At 42.4% G+C, this 19,244-nt stretch overlaps 15 non-coding genes across 15 annotated transcripts; 7 read left to right on the top strand and 8 right to left on the bottom strand.

Annotated features, from left to right (window-relative positions):
- The first annotated feature begins 819 nt into the window (after positions 1-819).
- On the top strand, positions 820-901 carry trnas-uga (transfer RNA serine (anticodon UGA)). The gene has a single exon. It is a non-coding gene; the product is annotated as a tRNA-Ser (tRNA).
- Positions 902-2,708: 1,807 nt separating this feature from the next.
- On the top strand, positions 2,709-2,782 carry trnat-agu (transfer RNA threonine (anticodon AGU)). Its single transcript has one exon. It is a non-coding gene; the product is annotated as a tRNA-Thr (tRNA).
- A 568-nt stretch (positions 2,783-3,350) lies between these two features.
- trnai-aau (transfer RNA isoleucine (anticodon AAU)) lies at positions 3,351-3,424 on the bottom strand. The gene has a single exon. It is a non-coding gene; the product is annotated as a tRNA-Ile (tRNA).
- Positions 3,425-4,364: 940 nt separating this feature from the next.
- On the bottom strand, positions 4,365-4,438 carry trnat-ugu (transfer RNA threonine (anticodon UGU)). Its single transcript has one exon. It is a non-coding gene; the product is annotated as a tRNA-Thr (tRNA).
- Positions 4,439-6,035: 1,597 nt separating this feature from the next.
- Positions 6,036-6,107, top strand: trnap-agg (transfer RNA proline (anticodon AGG)). The gene has a single exon. It is a non-coding gene; the product is annotated as a tRNA-Pro (tRNA).
- Positions 6,108-6,767: 660 nt separating this feature from the next.
- Positions 6,768-6,841, top strand: trnat-agu (transfer RNA threonine (anticodon AGU)). Its single transcript has one exon. It is a non-coding gene; the product is annotated as a tRNA-Thr (tRNA).
- Positions 6,842-9,623: 2,782 nt separating this feature from the next.
- trnas-aga (transfer RNA serine (anticodon AGA)) lies at positions 9,624-9,705 on the bottom strand. Its single transcript has one exon. It is a non-coding gene; the product is annotated as a tRNA-Ser (tRNA).
- A 513-nt stretch (positions 9,706-10,218) lies between these two features.
- On the top strand, positions 10,219-10,306 carry trnay-gua (transfer RNA tyrosine (anticodon GUA)). Its single transcript is given in 2 exon segments — positions 10,219-10,255; positions 10,271-10,306. It is a non-coding gene; the product is annotated as a tRNA-Tyr (tRNA).
- An 817-nt stretch (positions 10,307-11,123) lies between these two features.
- Positions 11,124-11,196, bottom strand: trnak-uuu (transfer RNA lysine (anticodon UUU)). The gene has a single exon. It is a non-coding gene; the product is annotated as a tRNA-Lys (tRNA).
- A 331-nt stretch (positions 11,197-11,527) lies between these two features.
- On the bottom strand, positions 11,528-11,600 carry trnar-ucg (transfer RNA arginine (anticodon UCG)). The gene has a single exon. It is a non-coding gene; the product is annotated as a tRNA-Arg (tRNA).
- A 149-nt stretch (positions 11,601-11,749) lies between these two features.
- On the bottom strand, positions 11,750-11,831 carry trnas-cga (transfer RNA serine (anticodon CGA)). The gene has a single exon. It is a non-coding gene; the product is annotated as a tRNA-Ser (tRNA).
- Positions 11,832-12,936: 1,105 nt separating this feature from the next.
- Positions 12,937-13,024, bottom strand: trnay-gua (transfer RNA tyrosine (anticodon GUA)). Its single transcript is given in 2 exon segments — positions 12,937-12,972; positions 12,988-13,024. It is a non-coding gene; the product is annotated as a tRNA-Tyr (tRNA).
- Positions 13,025-15,598: 2,574 nt separating this feature from the next.
- Positions 15,599-15,680, top strand: trnas-aga (transfer RNA serine (anticodon AGA)). Its single transcript has one exon. It is a non-coding gene; the product is annotated as a tRNA-Ser (tRNA).
- A 919-nt stretch (positions 15,681-16,599) lies between these two features.
- Positions 16,600-16,672, bottom strand: trnaf-gaa (transfer RNA phenylalanine (anticodon GAA)). The gene has a single exon. It is a non-coding gene; the product is annotated as a tRNA-Phe (tRNA).
- A 1,412-nt stretch (positions 16,673-18,084) lies between these two features.
- Positions 18,085-18,156, top strand: trnaq-uug (transfer RNA glutamine (anticodon UUG)). The gene has a single exon. It is a non-coding gene; the product is annotated as a tRNA-Gln (tRNA).
- Positions 18,157-19,244: the final 1,088 nt, after the last annotated feature.

The raw sequence follows: 19,244 nt of genomic DNA, 5'->3' as shown, positions 1-19,244 counted from the left end.
TACAGTATATTGTATATACTTCTACTATTCGCTATATTTATTCATATATCACCAAATCATAACAAAGTTGAATGACACTGGGAACCAAACGTCATTGTCTTATTGGAGGGGATCCACTTACAGCTGCATCAGGTTAAAAACTGGAGCACAAGTTGGTTCATAACAGTTTTGGATTTAATTAAAGAATTCAATGTTGCACTCATTCATGCACTATGCAATGTTGAAAAGGCACATAAAATTGGAATTTGACTGTTTCATAATAAAGGAGTTAGGACTTAAAACACTAAAGCCTGTGTGCTGTGTGTAAATAATGAGGTTAATAAAAAAAAAAAAAACCCATCAGTAACCATCAAAGGAGATGCTGATTCTGTGATGTCACAAAGGTTCTAATGACATCACAGAGATCAAAGACTCCTCCCACTTTTTTGTCATGACCTCCACAGTAGAGTGCCCTCTGTTAATGAAGCTCAAAAGACAATCATGGTCCTGCCAGATACCTTTGAGTTCTGCCGACAGAAGCAACAACAAAACTGGAACTATTTGGACTGAACTGGATTTGAATCCTTCACTGTCGGTGGTGAAAATCCATCATGAATTTAGACATCCATCCAGTGGTAGTGTGGCCGAGCGGTCCAAGGCGCTGGATTAAGGCTCCAGTCTCTTCGGAGGTTTTAATCCCACCACTGCCAGTTTGTTTCTTGTCAATGAAAACTAATCAGCTAATTCAGGCATTTTTTGTCTCCCTGTTAACAAAAGGTCCAATTCTCTCCAGATGTCTAGGCTGGAAAATGCTGAGTAATGCTGGTATTAGTGTGCATGGTTGTTGTGGCCGAGTGGTTAAGGCGATGGACTTGAAATCCATTGGGGTTTCCCCGCGTAGGTTCAAATCCTGCCAACAACGGTTTGTTGTTGTCACAACACGTTCCGGTTTCATGCTTCTTTGTTTTGCTGCCACAGTCCTGGTCATATTGGATGAACTGTTGGAGTTACTGCCTTGACTCCAATCTCCTCCTTAAAGTTGCATCCTCATTCTGATCACCTGGCTCCACCCTACATGCAGCTCCAGGCCGGGAACTGAACCCACAAGCTTATTGTTGTGCGGAAGCAGTGTCACTTTCGGCAATCTATGTGTGTAGAAACAAGGATAGAAGGATTGGATTAGTCCTTTACTTCTGATTTACACAGGTACCATCACCACGGCAGCATCCTATGTGAGAGTAACATATCCAAACCCCAAACATGATATACTGCCAAGTTACAAGTTACAAGTTTGAAACAGCGTGGGGAATAAGCTGAGATAAATCTTTTTTTGGACAATTTGCTTTTAGTTTGTTCTGTAACATTGCTGACAATATTTACAAGCAGCCCAATTGTCATCTCCCCTGCCCAGTGAAGCCAACAACTGTGTTGGTGAAAACAGTCCAAACTAAACCGCTGTTGGCTTTTGGGATGTTGAAGTCACTTGGCTTCACCTCCAACAAAGAGCTAGTCGTATGGAGAATGCTAAGCGAGCGCTCTACCATTTGAGCTAATTCCCCACGTTCTTCCAAAGCAATGTAGCTAAGCGTTGGGAAAACGCACTTTTAACAACCTTTGAGTTAATCATGATTCTTGACATTAAATGTGACAGATGTGAGAGCCCAAAATCAACAGTCCAATGGTGCTCAATCTTAAAAACAGTGACGACTCCCCTGTACGCTGGCAACTCAAAGTGATTCATGTCTGGATAGTTGTGTGTGCAGATAGCCAAAGAACTCAGTGAGGGCAGGATGGAAGCACATGTATGGCGGGCATCACAGGGAGAGAAGCTGATTGACTTTGGAGATCCTGAGCCAAGTCATCTACCAAATTTGGCCACTTTGCGTAAGGCAAAACAAAAGAAAACTGATGAGTCATGACTGGAATCAAACACAAATGCATGTGTACAAGACCCAATCCAAGAAATGTCACCCAACAGTATGTTTTGATGCAAATGGCTCAGTAGTTAAACAACTGGTGAGACCGAATGGCTCGTCTGGCCATTTCTTCTTTTATCAGGGTGTTATGACAGGGCATAACACCTCTAATGCCACAATGACATCAAAGACTCCTCCCATTTTTTCTCATGACCTCCAACATAGAATGTACATTCACCTCACTTTGGTCTGTTCATGTTGCAGCCTGCTGCTGACTTGTCATGATACTGAGGTTGTGTCCTGTTTGGGGGTCACCACAGAGGAGGAGCTAGTGAGGACAGGCAGCATTATCAATGACCTCATCTCATCCAGAAGGTTTCATCAGACAGATAAGCGATTTAGCTGTCAGGCTCCAGTGTCATGGGAGACATCTGTAGACCATAAGTCATTTAAAAAAAAAAATCCAGTTTGATGATGATTGGAAATGTCTGTTTATTGTTTATCACTTGTTAGGATCCCCGTTAGCTGTCACTGAGGCAGCAGCTACTCTTCCTGGGGTCCAAATGAAAATGCGCATCTGCAGTCAAACAGGTTCAGGTAGATGCAGAGTCCTACATTAAAACAAACCACTTTACCATCAACCTCAACTGTATACACATTACACTTCCATTACCAGATCCTCTGTATATAGATGAATGTTGCAGTGCTGCTGTGGCTTAGCTGGTCAAAGCACCTGTCTTGTAAGAGTCATGATGGTCAGCTACTTATGTTGGAATATTTTAAGATCCTCTGTACATTTCTGTACATCAGAGTGGTGCTGTGGCTTAGCTGGTAAAAGCGCCTGTCTAGTAAACAGGAGATCCTGGGTTCAAATCCCAGCAGTGCCTCTTTTAAGGTTGTTGAGATAAACCCATGTAACTTCTTCTGCAGGAGTTCCATTAAAACTCTCTGACCAATCAGGTAACTGCAGAGTCTTCATGTCTCCCTTTGGAACATCCTGCAGTCGATGGTGCCAAAGTCCTCCAGCTACAGACCTGTAACCCGTCCTCACCACAGCTGTACATCTGTTACACCCTGTAGTTGTCTCGGGGAAAGGGAAGCTTATTGTCATATAGTGATGGGATGGCTCCATACTCCAGAACATCCCTGTGAACCCGGTCATACACCTTCTCCAGATCAAATCTTGGGGTTCCACATAATTCCAGTTGATAAGACAAGTCTATCACAATCACAAGTTTTATCAGTTTTTAGGGTGTGGGGGTTAAGAACATCTGAATTAGTTTGAAAGTCACAATTGTTACCTTAACCTTAGCATTTAAAGAAACGCATCATCAGCAAACACCAGCTGCTGTTTTCACCCAGGTGGCTGCTACATGGGTTCAACTTGTGACTGTGGTGTTGTCAGTGAAAAGGATTCTGTTACAAACTCCTAAACTACTTCAACGACTCTGTAGCTGGCCAGTATGGGGATTGAACCAATGACCTCGGCGTTATTAGCACCACGCTCTAACCAGCTGAGCTAACCAGCCTGCTTGGATGCTTCTAAGGCTTATTATAAAAGTATACAGAATATATAGCAGCTTGAACTTTTTGGAAAATTCAGCACGCTGGCATCGGCTGCTGGCTTAGCATGTATTTGTATCACATACAAATTTCAGATTACATCTGAATCACATGTGATTTTGGAAATTCTCCAAAACAGCTTCAAAGGAGGAGTTTCATTCTGTGAGTATTGTGACATCATCAGTCCAGAGTGATTTCTGTGTGTCTGCGCTCATCCATTTGAAGGGAACGTGAGAGAGTGTGTATGCATCTGTGTCATGTGGGAGATCAATGAAAGACGGGAAATGCCTTTGATCTCCAGTGATGTCACACAGTCTCATTGTGGAGTTATTAGTTGCAGCAGCACCAGCAGCTCCCTTCGACAGCTCAGTTGGTAGAGCGGAGGACTGTAGAGGCTTACAGCTGAAATCTTTAGGTTAAGTCGAGTGGTTAAGGCGATGGACTGCTAATCCATTGTGCTCTGCACGCGTGGGTTTGAATCCCATCCTCGTCGGTGTTCAGCTGGCTTTAGTCTGTCTGAGTTGTACCCTGCTGTTGAGCAGATTGAAATGTGGTGATTGCACTTTTTTAACAGGAGACAAACTTTGTTAAGAGTCATGATGGTCACTACACTACAGAAGCTACATGCACTCATTCATTTGAAGCGACCGTGAGAGTGTGACGTATCCATCTGTGTCGCGTGGGGCATCAATGAAAGGCAGGAAATGCCTTTGATCTCCAGTGACGTCACACAGTCTCGTTGTGGAGTTATTAGTTGTTGATTCTGCAAAAATGGTCCATAGAAGTCCAACATCACCGAAACATGTCAACCAGACAGTGTTCAAGGATTTGAGGTTGAAACCACTAAATTCTTATTATTAACTAAAGCTGTGTCTGTTATATCTATAACATTTAACACTACCAACAAGGCGCTGCTGGGATTTGAACCCAGGATCTCCTGTTTACAAGACAGGCACTTTGACCAGCTAAGCCACAGCACCACTCAGAAGTACATGTATATACAGAGGATCTGGCGATGGAAGTGTAATGTGTATACTGCAGCTGAGGTTGATGGTAAAGTGGTTTGTTTTAATGTAGGAGTGCAGCGTTTGGATGCTCCAATCAGTCCGAGAAGGGTTTCCACATGTATGGATTCCCCAAGAACCATGAGGGCTGGAAAAGGTGGTGTGTGTGATTGTGTGATTGTGTGTGTGTGTATACAGATACAAATGCTAATAAAGATAGCAGGCCTTCTTCTGCTGTGTTGCCGTTATTTTGGCCTCCATGTGCGATCTTCATCCTCTTTGGCATGATGTTTGTGTTTGTCAGTGTGTTTCGCTGTAGTTCTCCTGTGCATGTACTGTGATGTGACTCTGTCTGCCAGCTGGTATTTACATGGAATTATGGGGAGCCAATGACATCACAGTCACTTCAAAGGCAACTGAATCATTTCAAAGGCGATGGAATCTTGTCCCAGTAATGTCTTATAGAGCAGAAGACAGAGTTTTGTTTTTTAATTATGTATTATATTATCTTCTACCCACGTTCATTATTCTAATGGACCACTAGCGTGCAGTTACAGTCTATTGGTGTAACACATCATGGATTCTAGGTCTCCCACATGAATGCCTTTTATACCAGGCATTGCTACTTAAAGCCGAAAAGAGAGTGAAAAAAATATGCAGGAAATTTCAAGTTGTTAAGTCCCTTCACCTGTAATACACCACTGACCAACCAAGAAGGAACTGGAACCCTCAGTTTTCTGATCCGAAGACAGAAGCCTTGTCCTTTATTAATTCTTCAAAGCAACTTCAAAGGAGGAGTTTCATTCTGTGAGTACTGTGACATCATCAGGTGATGTATCAAAGGCAGCAGCTCTTCAGACTCACAAATCACTTCAAACCTTTGAGGAAGGTCATCCTGCATTCAAACCCAGCAGAGCTTCACTCTGAGTGGAGTTCCTGCTCATCACTGAAACAAACCATCACTTCCTGTATTACAGCTTTTACCTGCAGTATCTGGATAAGAGGAACAGTAATTTAGTGGTTGGTGCTGTGTTTAGCAGTGTTAAGCAAATTTGGTGACTGACAGGTTTTCACGGAAGACAAACTTTGATTAATTTTTTTGTGTGTTTTTTGTTCTAAATGTGTGTTCAGCATCAGTGCTGCCAATTTCTCTGCAGTTTGTCTCTGAAACCACGTTTGTGTCGGTGAACACTTGTGCTCTTCATAGTTGTGTCACTTTCTCAAAGGTTTGATGTCGGTATGCACAATGTATCAGCTGATGCTGGTAATTCTGTAACACATCAGCATCAGTCCGATGAGTAAAACAGCCAATATCAACAACCGATGTTTATTTCTGTGTAGTTACCGTTTGTGTGTATTTTTCAGGAGGGGGAGGGGGATTTGGCCATGCGGAGTTTGTTTGGGCATGTCATTTGGCATGGCATGGCATTTCACAGATTTGAGCTTAAATGGAGCAGACTTGAGCTCCCTGCACTCTTGTTATGTTCTAATATGTCTCTGACTCCACCTTAAACATTACGGTCTTCCTGTATGATAAAAAAGCAACATGATGATTGCCGAACAAACGCCACATGGCTCGTTGGTCTAGGGGTATGATTCTCGCTTAGGGTGTGAGAGGTCCCGGGTTCAAATCCCAGATGAGCCCATCTGTTGACTTTCGGTCATAAGCGGTGCTAACTGTTCCACTATGGAGCTGTGTGAGGTTTGCTGTCTGGTTGTTAGTTGCAGTATCTTGGCAACTGAAGCAAGAGTGATGGTAATTTCGTGGAATCCTCACTGACAGATCATATGGGAAATGACTGTACGAGCCAATGAAGCTGAACAGAGAGGCGATCCCTGATCATCACCTCACATAAGAAGCATGTCACATGTTTTTCCAACACGTTCTCACTCTCTATTGTAGAGGAAGGAAACACAAATGGGAAAAGAAACACTCAGTCACACTCATGGAGCCTAAATCAAATGAACATCAAATTGAGACAGGAAACCTCAAAGGTTTGGAGGAGAGAAGAGTATGTGACCATGACTGTCCTGTGAGCTTCATTCACAATATGACATGTCCTCTACCACTGAGCTACATCCTCTTTGGACCTTTACTGAACCACAGAGGCTCTGAGCTGCTGCAGCAGGTGAAAAGAGAAACTGTTTCATGAAACCTCCTCTCTGCTCAGGGTTGGATCACTGTCTTGGGTGGAGTGGAGTGACTGTTACTTATAGTCACTATCCCACAAAATCAGAGTCATGATGGTCAGCTACTTATGTTGGAATATTTTAAGATCCTCTGTACCTTTCTGTACATCAGAGTGGTGCTGTGGCTTAGCTGGTCAAAGCACCTGTCTAGTAAACAGGAGATCCTGGGTTCAAATCCCAGCAGCACCTATTTTAAGGTTGTTGAGATAAACTCATGTAACTTCTTCTGCAGGAGTTCCATTAAAACTCTCTGACCAATCAGGTAACTGCAGAGTCTTCATGTCTCCCTTTGGAACATCCTGACGTTTTGTGGAAGAGATTAAACCAAACCAGATACTATCCAAGTCATCCTACCAAATTACCAAAGTGAACACAAGTGTACATGTGATGACAAAACAGCAGCCATTGAAGTCCACTTGTTTGACTGCAGATGTGCATTTTCATTTGGACCCCAGGAAGAGTAGCTGCTGACTCAGTGACAGCTAAAGAGGATCCTAACAAGTGATAAACAATAAACAGACGTTTCTAATCGTCATCAAAATGTATTCTTTAATTAAATGTTCCAGAGCTCAGGCTGTTGGTACACAAACAAAGAAAGGCATACTTGTGGATTCACAAGATTATATCAGGATCTGACCTTTTCCTGTTCCATCAGTAACCATCAAAGGAGATGCTGATTCTGTGATGTCACAAAGGTTCTAATGACATCAAAGAGATCAAAGACTCCTCCCACTTTTTTCTCATGACCTCCACCATAGAGTGCTGCCTGCTGCAATAATGCTGCCTTTAATAGAAGTTTTGGAAATTCTTCAAAGCAGCTTCAAAGGAGGAGTTTCATTCTGTGAGTACTGTGACATCATCAGGCGATGTATCAAAGGCAGCAGCTCTTCAGACACACGAGTGACACACAACTGTGAGGAGTACAAGTGTTGACCTCTCGCTCTCTACACATTCAAACCCCAGCAGTGCTGTGGTTCATACTTTACAGTATGTTTTCAGTCAGACCTGCTGATCTGCAGTGATGGGCTGTGTGTGCCCCCTGCCAAACACTGCATGTTTTCACATGGGGATGGGGGGGTTGAAATTACAAAGGGAGAAAGAAAAGACAGAGGGAGGCTTGTCACTGTAAATGACTGTGATGAGTGCTGATTCTCTCAAATAAGAATCTGTTTAAAACAAACGAACCAAATCAATTAAACGGCTTTGCTTTGTCGTGACATCCAAACATTTGGACATAACTTTCTGATTGGCTGTCATTAGTCTTACTAAAGTTTTCCGAGCGTGAAAAGCAGTTCATCACCAAATGTCCTTCTGCTGAACAAAGCTGTAATAAAGGAAGTGATGAGCAGGAACTCCACTGAGAGCGAAGCACTGCAGGATGTCTTGTAGCCAACAACAGAAGTGCCACTGCAGCACTCTGCTGCTCAACTCTCAGTATTACAGATATGAGAGACAACATTCTCCGTGTTTTCCTGTTAATCAGTGCTGCTGAAAAACTCATGTCTCATGAGCACGCCAGCACGCTTCCACTGCGCCACTCTGCTCACTATGTTCCATTTGCAATGTCCTCTGGAGTTTTGTGTAATTTTTAACCACTACATCCACTTTCTGTCAAAGCGGCTGTGGTGGTTAAAAAGTACTGAGATTTCCACCTGCAGTGTATCAAATGACCACGAGGGGGCAGCTTAGAAAATGAAGTCAGATGTTATTGAAGAGCATCAGACTTTTAATCTGAGGATCCAGGGTTCAAGTGACATGCTAGCATGCAAGCTAAGCTTTGGGAAAAGGCCCCTTTAACAACCTCTGAGTTCACCGTCAACAGGTTTCAAAGATATTTAGAAATCATTCACGATCGCCTTAAATCGATCATTTGCATTGCTGACCGTCAAGTAACTTCTAAGGTATATGTGTATGCGTGATGTCCTCGCGTATGAATGAATGTTTCACTGATGCAGATCCTGACATTTTCCAGCTAAATGACAAGACATCCAGTGTGTTAGTTAGTAGCAGAGGATGGTTTAGATCCATCGACCTCTGGGTTATGGGCCCAGCACGCTTCCACTGCACCTCTCAAAAGATATCACGTTCTGAGATGTTGCATGTGGTCAGTATGGGGATTGAACCCATGACCTTGGCGTTATCAGCGCCACACTCGAACCATTGCCAACACCAGGTGGGCTGAAATGAGAAACATCACAGTCAACCAGAGTTCGTGCTTGTGTATGAAAACATGTAGGTTTGGCAGGGGGCACCCAAATTTGAACTGAATTAAATCATTTATATCTGTGAAAAAAGTCACATTTGTAAAAAGATGCCACGCAGTAATTGCATATGATTGGATATTTTCAGGACTTAAAATGGTGTAATGGTTAGCACTGTGTACTTTGAATCCACTGATCTGAGTTCAGCTCTCAGTGGAACCTCTGCCATCTGATTTAGTGTGAGAGGGATTGAGAACAACCTTCACCTATATAATGTGAATAACATGCACCCACCACCCAAAACAGAGAGGAGGCTTCATCAGATGGTTTCTCTTTTCCCCTTCTGCAGTAGCTCAGAGCCTCTGTGGTTAGGTAGGTAGATGGATTGAAACCATCCTCAGCTATTCTAACACACAGAAGGTCTCATCATTTAGTGTGTCAGGAGTTTTTCAGCAGCACTGATTAACAGGAAAACATGGAGAATGTCATTTATCACTTTCTCCAGTAATGTGTACAGTTGTCACTGTGCTGCTCCTGACTCAGTGATGCTGTTGGATGCTTATAGGGCCGCCGTTCTTCAAGTGTGGGCTCCACCCCACTGGTGGGGAATAGAGACATGACAAACTGGAGGAAATGTTCTCATCCTCTTACATGAGTCCTAACAGCAGCACTCAGCTCTGTCATACTTTAATGCCTTGCAGATTACAGAGATTCTCAAACAGGCTGCGTCTCTCCCCAAATGGGAAACTTGGTCCATGAAAACAACTAACCGTTGTTGGCAGGATTTGAACCTGCACAGGGAAACCCCAATGGATTTCTAGTCCATCACCTTAACCACTCGGCCACAACAACACTCCCACGGCTCAGCCCTCTCCAGCCTGGATAGTTTCCACAGTCTCGTTGTGGAGGTATTAGTTGTTTATCTTGTTCTGTAAAAATCTGCATATTGCTATTTTGGACACACAACCAGTCAGCGTGCAGTATTCAACCTCACAATATTTCATGTGGTTGTGGTGTGGTTGAAAGACGAGGCAGAATATTGGAAATGTAGGTCAAAACAACCTGAGTTGTTCTAGATCTTCAGTCTAACATCAGTTTTAGATTTAATTAAACAATTCAATGTTGCACTCATTCATGCACTATGCAATGTTGAAAAGGCACATAAAATGGGAATTTGACTGTTTCATAATAAAGGAGTTAGGACTTAAAACACTAAAGCCTGTGTGCTCCCTGTGGTTCCCTCAGATCCAGGACTTTTAAGTCATTGCAGCTACTTGTGGATTCACAAGATTATCCCTCCTCCCACTTTTTCTCATGACCTCCACCACAGAGTGCTGAGTGCTGCAATAATGCTGCCTTTCTATCCCTTCGATAGCTCAGTTGGTAGAGCGGAGGACTGTAGAGGCTGGTTGTTGAAATCCTTAGGTCGCTGGTTCAACTCCGGCTCGAAGGAGAACATTTATTTTCTTTTTCTCTTGTCCAGATACTGCAGCCAGGTACACATCCATTTGAAGTGAATGTGAGAGTGTGACGTATGCATGTTAGTTGTTGATGCTGTTCTGTAAAAATCTGACGCCCCCAAATGTTTCCCCTGGCGTCAATTTCCGAAGTGATGGGAGTTCGTCAGTCAGGTTCACCGTCCTTGGAAAATGGAAACAACCTGGTTTTGTCCACTCTATACATATGAGGAAATGCAATATCAAAGTAACCATCAAAGGAGATGCTGATTCTGTGATGTCACAAAGGTTCTAATGACATCAAAGAGATCAAAGACTCCTCCCACTTTTTTGTCATGAACTCCACAGTAGAGTGCACTCTGTTAATGAAGCTCAAAAGACAATCAGGGTCCTGCCAGATACCTTTGAGTTCTGCCAGACAGAAGCAACATCAAAGCTGGAACTATTTGGACTGAACCTGGTTTGTCTGGATTACCTCCCAGGTTGGTTTGGAGGTCTACCAGGTCCATTTCTCTCCAGATGTCCCCAAACACACGCTTCCCCTCCAGGTTTGTCATCTCCAGTAGAATTCCCTCAAAAAGAGTTGGAAGCTGTGCTTAAAGCGAGCATTAACTTTTCTGTTTCCTCACCAGAGACTGGCAGCTGGACACACGTGTCAGGATGACTCAGCGGTCTGAGGTAACAGACTCTAGATCTTTCCTGCACAAATGGGCCTTGAACATGAAATTATTTCATAGATTATTTCATAGATCAGTGTCACCTGTCACTGCTGTGGAGTCTATAATGTGAACCACTAAAGGGAAGAAGCTGCATCACCTGAACAGGGACTTGAACCCTGGACCCTCAGATTAAAAGTCTGATGCTCTACCGACTGAGCTACTCAGGCTTCTGATAACAGCTATTAATTATTAATTAAGCCAGGGGGTGATCCTGCAGGCCATTAAAATATATTTATAAAAAACCAACATGTTTCTATCATGTGATGATGAAATCTAAAGGCTCTCTGGTCATCACATTGAGCCGTGGTGAGGAGGGGTTCCAGGTCAGTATCTGGAGGATTTTGCAGATGATGTGCTCCTTTCGGCACCATCTACATTGATCAACTTGCTGATCACTGCCACGACACGTTGATGTTACGGCAGTTGCACTGCCCCTTTCCTCCACTTTGGTTTCACCAGAGCCATTAAATATGGTATAACTTGTAATACATAACTTCCCAACCACGAAGGGACTCGAACCCTCAGTCTTCTGATCCGAAGTCAGACGCCTTGTCCATTAGGCCACGTGGTCACTGGGCCACGGTCTCATTGTCAGAATCAGTCAGTTCTTTCTCTTGGCATGATAACACTGTGAGAGATGTGCATTTGAAGCCTTCACTGTGGGACTTTGGAGAAGTGGATGGTGAACATGGGAAAACTTGCTCCTTGAAAACAACTAAACGTTGTTGACAGGATTTGAACCTGCGCGGGGAAACCCCAATGGATTTCGAGTCCATCGCCTTAACCACTCGGCCACAACAACTACATGAGCCGCAAAAAAAGTAGAAATACACAAAAAACTAAAAAAGCTGTGTTCGGCTGTAGCTCAGTGGTAGACTTTAACCAAAACAAAAGGCCACTCAAGGCAGAACCACTGCTCAGTCTAAAGACCAGACCATGGTCAGACCACATCTTCAACAAACATGACGAGGTGGCCGAGTGGTAAGGTGATGGACTGCTAATCCATTGTGCACACGTGGGTTCATCATCAGTGTTCAGCTGGCTGCTTTGGCAGTCATAAGTCAGAAAGCAATCACGACAGCAGCTGCAAGGTTTCTCATACTGTCATATGTGTGTCATTTTTGCAGTAATCTTGTAATATTTCATGGCTTCAACATTCACGACTTGAACTCGTATCGCTGGATTCAGAGTCCAGAGTGCTAACCATTACACCATGGAACCGTACAGGTGCAGGGAGACATGAAGACTGTTCAGTTAACTGATTGGTCAGAGAGACTGTTGTGTCCTTTGAATGGAACTTCTGCAGAGGAAGTTAGATGAGGATACAGTCAGATGTTAATCTATCAAACGCAAATCACCCGAGTACAAGCTCGCTGTTCATTTGTAAAAAAGTTTCCTTTTAAACATCCAGTGCCTGCATTTTAAAGCATTAATCTCAAAGTCTGCTTTTGCCATGGCAGACGATCTGTGATGTCAGATGATCTATGATGTCAGAAGTTCTGTGAATTCAGATGATTAAAAAGACATTTTATACTGAATTGAACCCTTAATTCTTAATTCTGATTCATTTGACTTTGTCTGTTGTTTCTGCATCGTTGTTCAGTCAGACCAACAGCAGGCTGCCATCCACAGTTCATCACTTTTATTTTCTCAACATGTCTCAACATGTCTCTGTGGTGCAATCGGTCAGCGTGTTCGGCTGTTATCTGAAAGGATGGTGGTTCAAGCCCACCCAGGGATGTTCTTTGTTTAAACCCCTTTGTGGATAAGATCTCTGCCTGTCTTGTGGAAGACTGGGATTTCAATTCCTGAATGTTAGAAACTCAGTGCTGCTTGCAGTATAAAACACCTCCTGTCTGTCGGCAGACTCATCACCATGCTGGATGAGGCCGATGAAAATAAAGACCTCCTTCGAGCCGGAGTTGAACCAGCGACCTAAGGATTTCAGCTGTAAGCCTCTACAGTCCTCCGCTCTACCAACTGAGCTATCGAAGGGAAACGTTCAACCTCTGCTCTTCTTGTCTCCTTTGACTAATGTTTACAGATTTGGGTTAGGGAAAACATGGAGAATGTCATTTATCACAGTATGATCAAAAAAGTGGCTCAGCTCTAACCAGCTGACGTTGAGGATAATTCTGACTGGATAGATAATTTTAGGTGGAATAGCAGGCTGCAACTTAGACAGACTAAAGCAACCACCGACGAGGATGGGATTCGAACCCACGCGTGCAGAGCACAATGGATTAGCAGTCCAAGGTTTAAATGACAGAAAATCCTTAAAGAACACATGGTAGTCCATACAGGAGACAGACCCTTCAGCTGTGATGTTTGTGGGAAAAGGTTTAAACGACAGAAAATCCTTAAAGAACACATGGTAGTCCACACAGGAGAAGAGAAACCCTTCAGCTGTGATATTTGTGGGAAAAGGTTTAAACTACAGAACGCCCTTAAATCACACATGTTAATCCACACAGAAGAGAAACCCTTCAGCTGTGATGTTTGTGGGAAAAGGTTTAAACTACAGAACGCCCTTAAATCACACATGTTAATCCACACAGAAGAGAAACCCTTCAGCTGTGATGTTTGTGGGAAAAGGTTTAAACGACAGAAAATCCTTAAAGAACACATGGTAGTCCACACAGGAGACAGACCCTTCAGCTGTGATGTTTGTGGGAAAAGGTTTAAACGACAGAAAATCCTTAAAGCACACATGGTAGTCCACACAGAAGAGAAACTCTTCAGCTGTGATATTTGTGGGAAAAGGTTTAAACTACAGAAAATCCTTAAAGCACACATGGTAGTCCACACAGAAGAGAAACCCTTCAGCTGTGATGTTTGTGGGAAAAGGTTTAAACTACAGAAAATCCTTAAAGCACACATGGTAGTCCACACAGAAGAGAAACTCTTCAGCTGTGATGTTTGTGGCAAAAAATTTAAACTAAGGCGAAACCTGAAATTTCACATGGAGGCCCATACAGAGGGGAAACCGTTTGGTTGTGACAAATGTTAAGAAGAGAAAGACCGAAGCAGGTGACTGCAGGATCTTTGCTGGTTGACCAAAAGTAAACTGTAACATGTTTGGTAATTTGTTTTTACTTTTGCTTTGTTGTTTTTTGTCCTCACTCATTTGTGTTTGAGTCAGTGACATATATACCAGAAAAAAAGGTTTTGTCAAAGAATTTCAATAAAACGCATAAAAAATGTTGACTTTTGTTCTGCTAATTCATCTTTATAGAAACATGTGTTTTTGTTTTTTGTTTTTTTTATTTGCCATCAGAAATTATGTGACAATTTGTTGTATTATGCCTAAAATATGCTGTGATATGAAAATAATATAAACTGAAAATGGATTAAACCTGTAAGTTACTCACTTTATCAGAACTAAACTGTGATCCATTGTAGTTTTGTGAAAATGAGCATTGAGCATTATTTTCTAAATCATCGCTCAAAGTGAGACCTATGCTGTCGGTCTATCAACATATTTTCTACTTATTGTGACATACTTTGCTATAAAGTTCTACCAATATTTGTCACTCTGTGATGCTGTTTTCTATGTATTCCATGAATGTTTTCAGATTTTATCTTTCATAACAGACTCTGGCTGGCAGAAATTAGATCCACAGGTCACAGTAAGGTCACAGGGATGCTCTGGTACCGAAGAGAGCTCATAAAAATATCACTTGAGCAGAAAACAGGAACCAAAGGAATGTCAAAAAAAAAAAAAAAATCTGCATCAGTGAAACATTCATTCATACGTGAGGACATCAAGTATATTGTGACACCCATGAATATGTGCTCACACTATACAGTTTAATTGTTTCAGTTTTGATGTGTTTATTGTGACAGCAGAGCCTTTTTTCAGTTAATTTTGGATATTTGGAGTCAATTCCTGATTTTCGCAACAAGGGGGCATCACCTCTGTAGTCAGTCGGTTTGACGAGGCTGCTATTCAACTCTCACCATCAGTGCAACACATTGCCTGTTGCCTATCTCATAATTTTTCCATTCTTTGGAGAACAAATTTAATCTGTCTACAAACCTGAAGCCAGGGTCTGTTCCATGAACACGACATGCTGATGTTGCTGATGACAGTTGTGCTGTCCTTTTCCTCGACTTTGGTTTCACCAGAACCATGAAATATAGTTTGAGAGTTTGTGAGGTTGGATGCTGCACGCTGACTGGTTGTGTGTCCAGGATGCTTCAAGGACATCTTTCTGGTACTCTCTCCTCCTATCCTTTGGACGCAGCTTTGAGGAGACACAAAATGTAAGACATGTGGCATTAGTGCAGTGAAGCTAGCAGATGTATGTGGTGGTGTAGCCGAGCGGTCCAAGGTGCTGGATTCTCCAGTGGCCACCGTCACTTTGAGTCACCGAAGTGGAAAAGATCCTTCTTGATGACAGTGTTGTGCTTTGCCTACATCTGAGCTAAAGATAGAAATAAAATAATCTAAATCGGCTTTTATTTTGAAATGCTTGTGTGGTGCGACAGCTCCTGTTCTTTCTGTAGCTCAAAGCGTTAAGGAGTTCAAACACAGCAAAACATATTAAATGATAAAAATGAAGATGTGTTGTTGTGGCCGAGTGGTTAATGCGATGGACTAGAAATCCATTGGGGTTTCCCCGCGCAGGTTCAAATCCTGCCAACAATGTTTACTTCCTTTTATGGACCAAGTTTCCCATTTGGGGAGAGACACAGCTGAGTGCTGTTTTTAGGACTCATCTAAGAGGAGGAGAGCACTCACTGGTGCTCAGTTATCATTATCAAGGCCGGTGATAGGGACACACCTTTAGTTCCACTTCCAGGTCATCGAAGCAATAATGAGAAGTCATTTCTACTGTTTGCTGTGCTGAAATAGCTCATTTGGGAGAGCGTTAGATTGAAGATTTAAAGGTCCCTGTTTCAATCCCGGGTTTCAGCAGCTATTGTGGGTCCTTTCAAAGACAATCCCTGAGCTTTGTTTTTTAATTATGGAGTTAAAGTCACTTAGTGTAACACATCACAGATTCTATGTCTCCAGCATGAACGCCTTTTATACCAGGCATTGTTTCTTAAAACAATGACTTAACTTTTTGCTACAGAAAAAACAAGAACAACCATGGAAGCATTTCAAAAAGAAAGCCAATTTTGATTGTTTTATCTGTATCTTCAGCTCAGTCCCCACTTTAGAAACTCAACATGACAGGATGAAGGTGGAGGTGACTGGATGTAAGATCATATCACATTATGCACAGCTTGGGCTGTTGGTGGGATTCAAACCTACGCCTCTGAAGAGACTGGAGCCTAAATCCAGCGCCTTGGACCGCTCGGCCACACCACACACATTTGTATAGAATAAGAACTAAGGAAAGGTTCTCCAACTTAAACAGGTTCATTTCAATGTTGTGTGTTGTGTTCTTGTGTGTCCAAAAGGCGCCTTTGACAGCCTTTTGGACACACAACCAGTCAGCGTGACGCATCCACCCTCACAATATTTCATGGTGTGGTTGAAAGAGGAGGGAGAATATTGGAAATGTAGGTTAAAAAAAAAAAAAAACAGAGCTTGAACCTCACTCAGGTACCACCTCCGATGCCGAAACTCAGGATTGAACCAGGGACCTTTAGATCTTCAGTCTAACGCTCTCCCAACTGAGCTATTTCGGCTGGATGGCACCACTTCTGCTGGATGTTCTGCGACAGTTCTGCTTGTTTTTGCCCATTAACACTGCTCTTTAACCCTCCTGTTGTTTTCACCCCCCGCCCATTATTTAGTGTTCCTGGTCTGTTTTAACTTCCCCTCAATGAAAACAAAAAATATTAATAACCACCTTCATTGTGGGACTTTGGAGAAGTGGAGAAATAAAATAATAATCTAAATTGGCTTTTATTTTGAAATGCTTGTGTGGTAACTGTTCTTGTTCTTTCTGCAGCTCAGATGGAAAGCTGTGTCCAAATGTTTGGAGCGGAGAATGGCAAAAAGATGTCCTTTTTCTTTCACCTCTACTGCTGTAAGGTGTGTTTGGGGACAAAGGTATTTTGGTCAACTTTTGACCGCCCACACTTTTAAAAGACTAAAATTCCTTTCATATCTGCATGAACACACACACCTCCCTGGTTACATGGTGTAATGGTTAGCACTCTGGACTCAGAATCCAGCTATCCGAGTTCAAGTCTTGGTGGAACCTGAGTCTTACCAATGGAACACTGAGAGTCCTGAAAGAAAAACTGCCACTCTGTCCTTTGAAAATGGAAACAACCTCCTTTTGTCCACTCTACACGTATGACTGCATGCAAATTGTCGGATGAAGCCTCCTCTCTGCTTTATCTTCAGCAAGAAAATGTAAAATAAAATTAATTTTAGAAGTGAGCTGAAAGAAAAGGAGCAATTCTGAAAACAAGTTCAGGAAGTTGTGCATTCACCACTCGAGAGTTTTGAAATGAAATTAAAATCTGATTTTATCCCCATTTATATTTATAACTGTAAACTACGATCTCTTAAAGTTAAATGTAAAATCAATCGAAGAGTACATCCAAACTTATACGTTGACTCAGGTAGTAATTTCTTCTCATGCTGTTTCTCCTTTGCTACTGCAGCTGTTACATTTACGGCGAAACGTGCTCATCCTCTCCGTGGGCCTGCTTTAAGACCTCCAACTCCACTGTGTTGAAATAACTGGATCTCCATTGATGATGGCTTTTTATAGAGGTTGTGCACACGTGCAACTCAACGTGAACATGAACCAACTAAGATCAGCTGTTCTGGAACCGGATACTCAGATTTTCAAAGAGAGTCTGAGAGTAGAGTCTGTCTTGTAAATAGGACATCCTGCATCCAAACCCCAGCAGTGCTTCGCTCTCAGTGGAGTTCCTCCTCATCACCTCAACTAAGCAGAAAGTCATCTCTGCAGTAAACGTAAAACGTCTGTATCTGTATCGTAGAAGAAGTAAACATTTTACATTTTCTTGCAAAAGAAAAAAAACCACAGAAGCACACATTCACCATATAAGAAGTGGCGACGGTTTGGCTCCATCAGTGACATCCCTCGACACTGGAACCTCAAACTAGCACCTAGCAGGGTTCCATGGTGTAATGGTTAGCACTCTGGACTTTGAATCCAGTGATCTGAGTTCAAGTCTCTGTGAAACCTCTGTCTTCTGATTTAGTGGGATAGTGACTACATATAACAGTAACTCCACTCTCCCCAAAAACAGTGATCCACCCCTGAGCAGAGAGGAGGCTTCATGAAACAGTTTCTCTTTTCACCTGCTGCAGCAGCTCAGAGCCTCTGTGCTTCAGTAAAGGTCCAAAGAGGATGTAGCTCAGTGGTAGAGGATTCAAACCCAGGAGACAGGTATTTTGACCAGCTAAGCCACAGAACCACTCTGAAGTACATCTATATACAGAGGATCTGTTAATGGAAGTGTAATGTGTATACTGCAGCTGAGGTTGATGGTAAAGTGATTTGTTTTAATGTTGGACTCTGCATCTACCTGAACCTGTTTGACTGCAGATTTGCATTTTCATTTGGACCCCAGGAAGAGTAGCTGCTGCCTCAGTGACAGCTAACGGGGATCCTAACAAGTGATAAACTATAAACAGACATTTCCAATCATCATCAAAATGTATTCTTTCATCAAATGTTCCTAAACTTCTATTAAAGGCAGCATTATTGCAGCAGTCAGCACCGTCGTACAGTGTTGGGGAAGTTACTTTAAAATGGAATCAGTGACAGATTACTAATCACTGTAAAAGGGATGAAACAGAACTATTTCATTCCTTCAAAAAGCTATAACATAAATATATTCAACCACTTTTTGATTCCTGACCTGTTCCAAAGTGAATTGCTTATCAGACAGCCCCCCATTTCAGGTGCATGTGATTACACTGAAATAATATCAAAGATTTGTTTTATTTCATTTTATTCCATTCAGAAAGTAAAAATAATATATTTTATGACATCATTACACACAGTGACATATTTCAAGTGTTTATTTCTTTTAATATTGATCATTGCGGTAAAAGCTGTAGTACAGGAAGTGTCCTGGGTTGAAATCCCAGTCGAGCCCATAATGTCTTGTAGCCAACAGAAGTGCCTCACTCTCATGACTCTTAACAAAGTTTGTCTCCTATGAAAAGGCACTCACCAATTTCCTTCTGCTAAACACAGGACCGTGCATTTACATTTTCTCTTGTCTACTGCAGCCAGGGCCTCAAAGCCTCGGTCTAAACACCTTG

The sequence above is a fragment of the Echeneis naucrates genome, chromosome 2 (assembly GCF_900963305.1).
Source record: "Echeneis naucrates chromosome 2, fEcheNa1.1, whole genome shotgun sequence".
Taxonomy (NCBI): domain Eukaryota; kingdom Metazoa; phylum Chordata; class Actinopteri; order Carangiformes; family Echeneidae; genus Echeneis; species Echeneis naucrates.
This window is presented reverse-complemented; position numbering and strand designations above follow the sequence as displayed.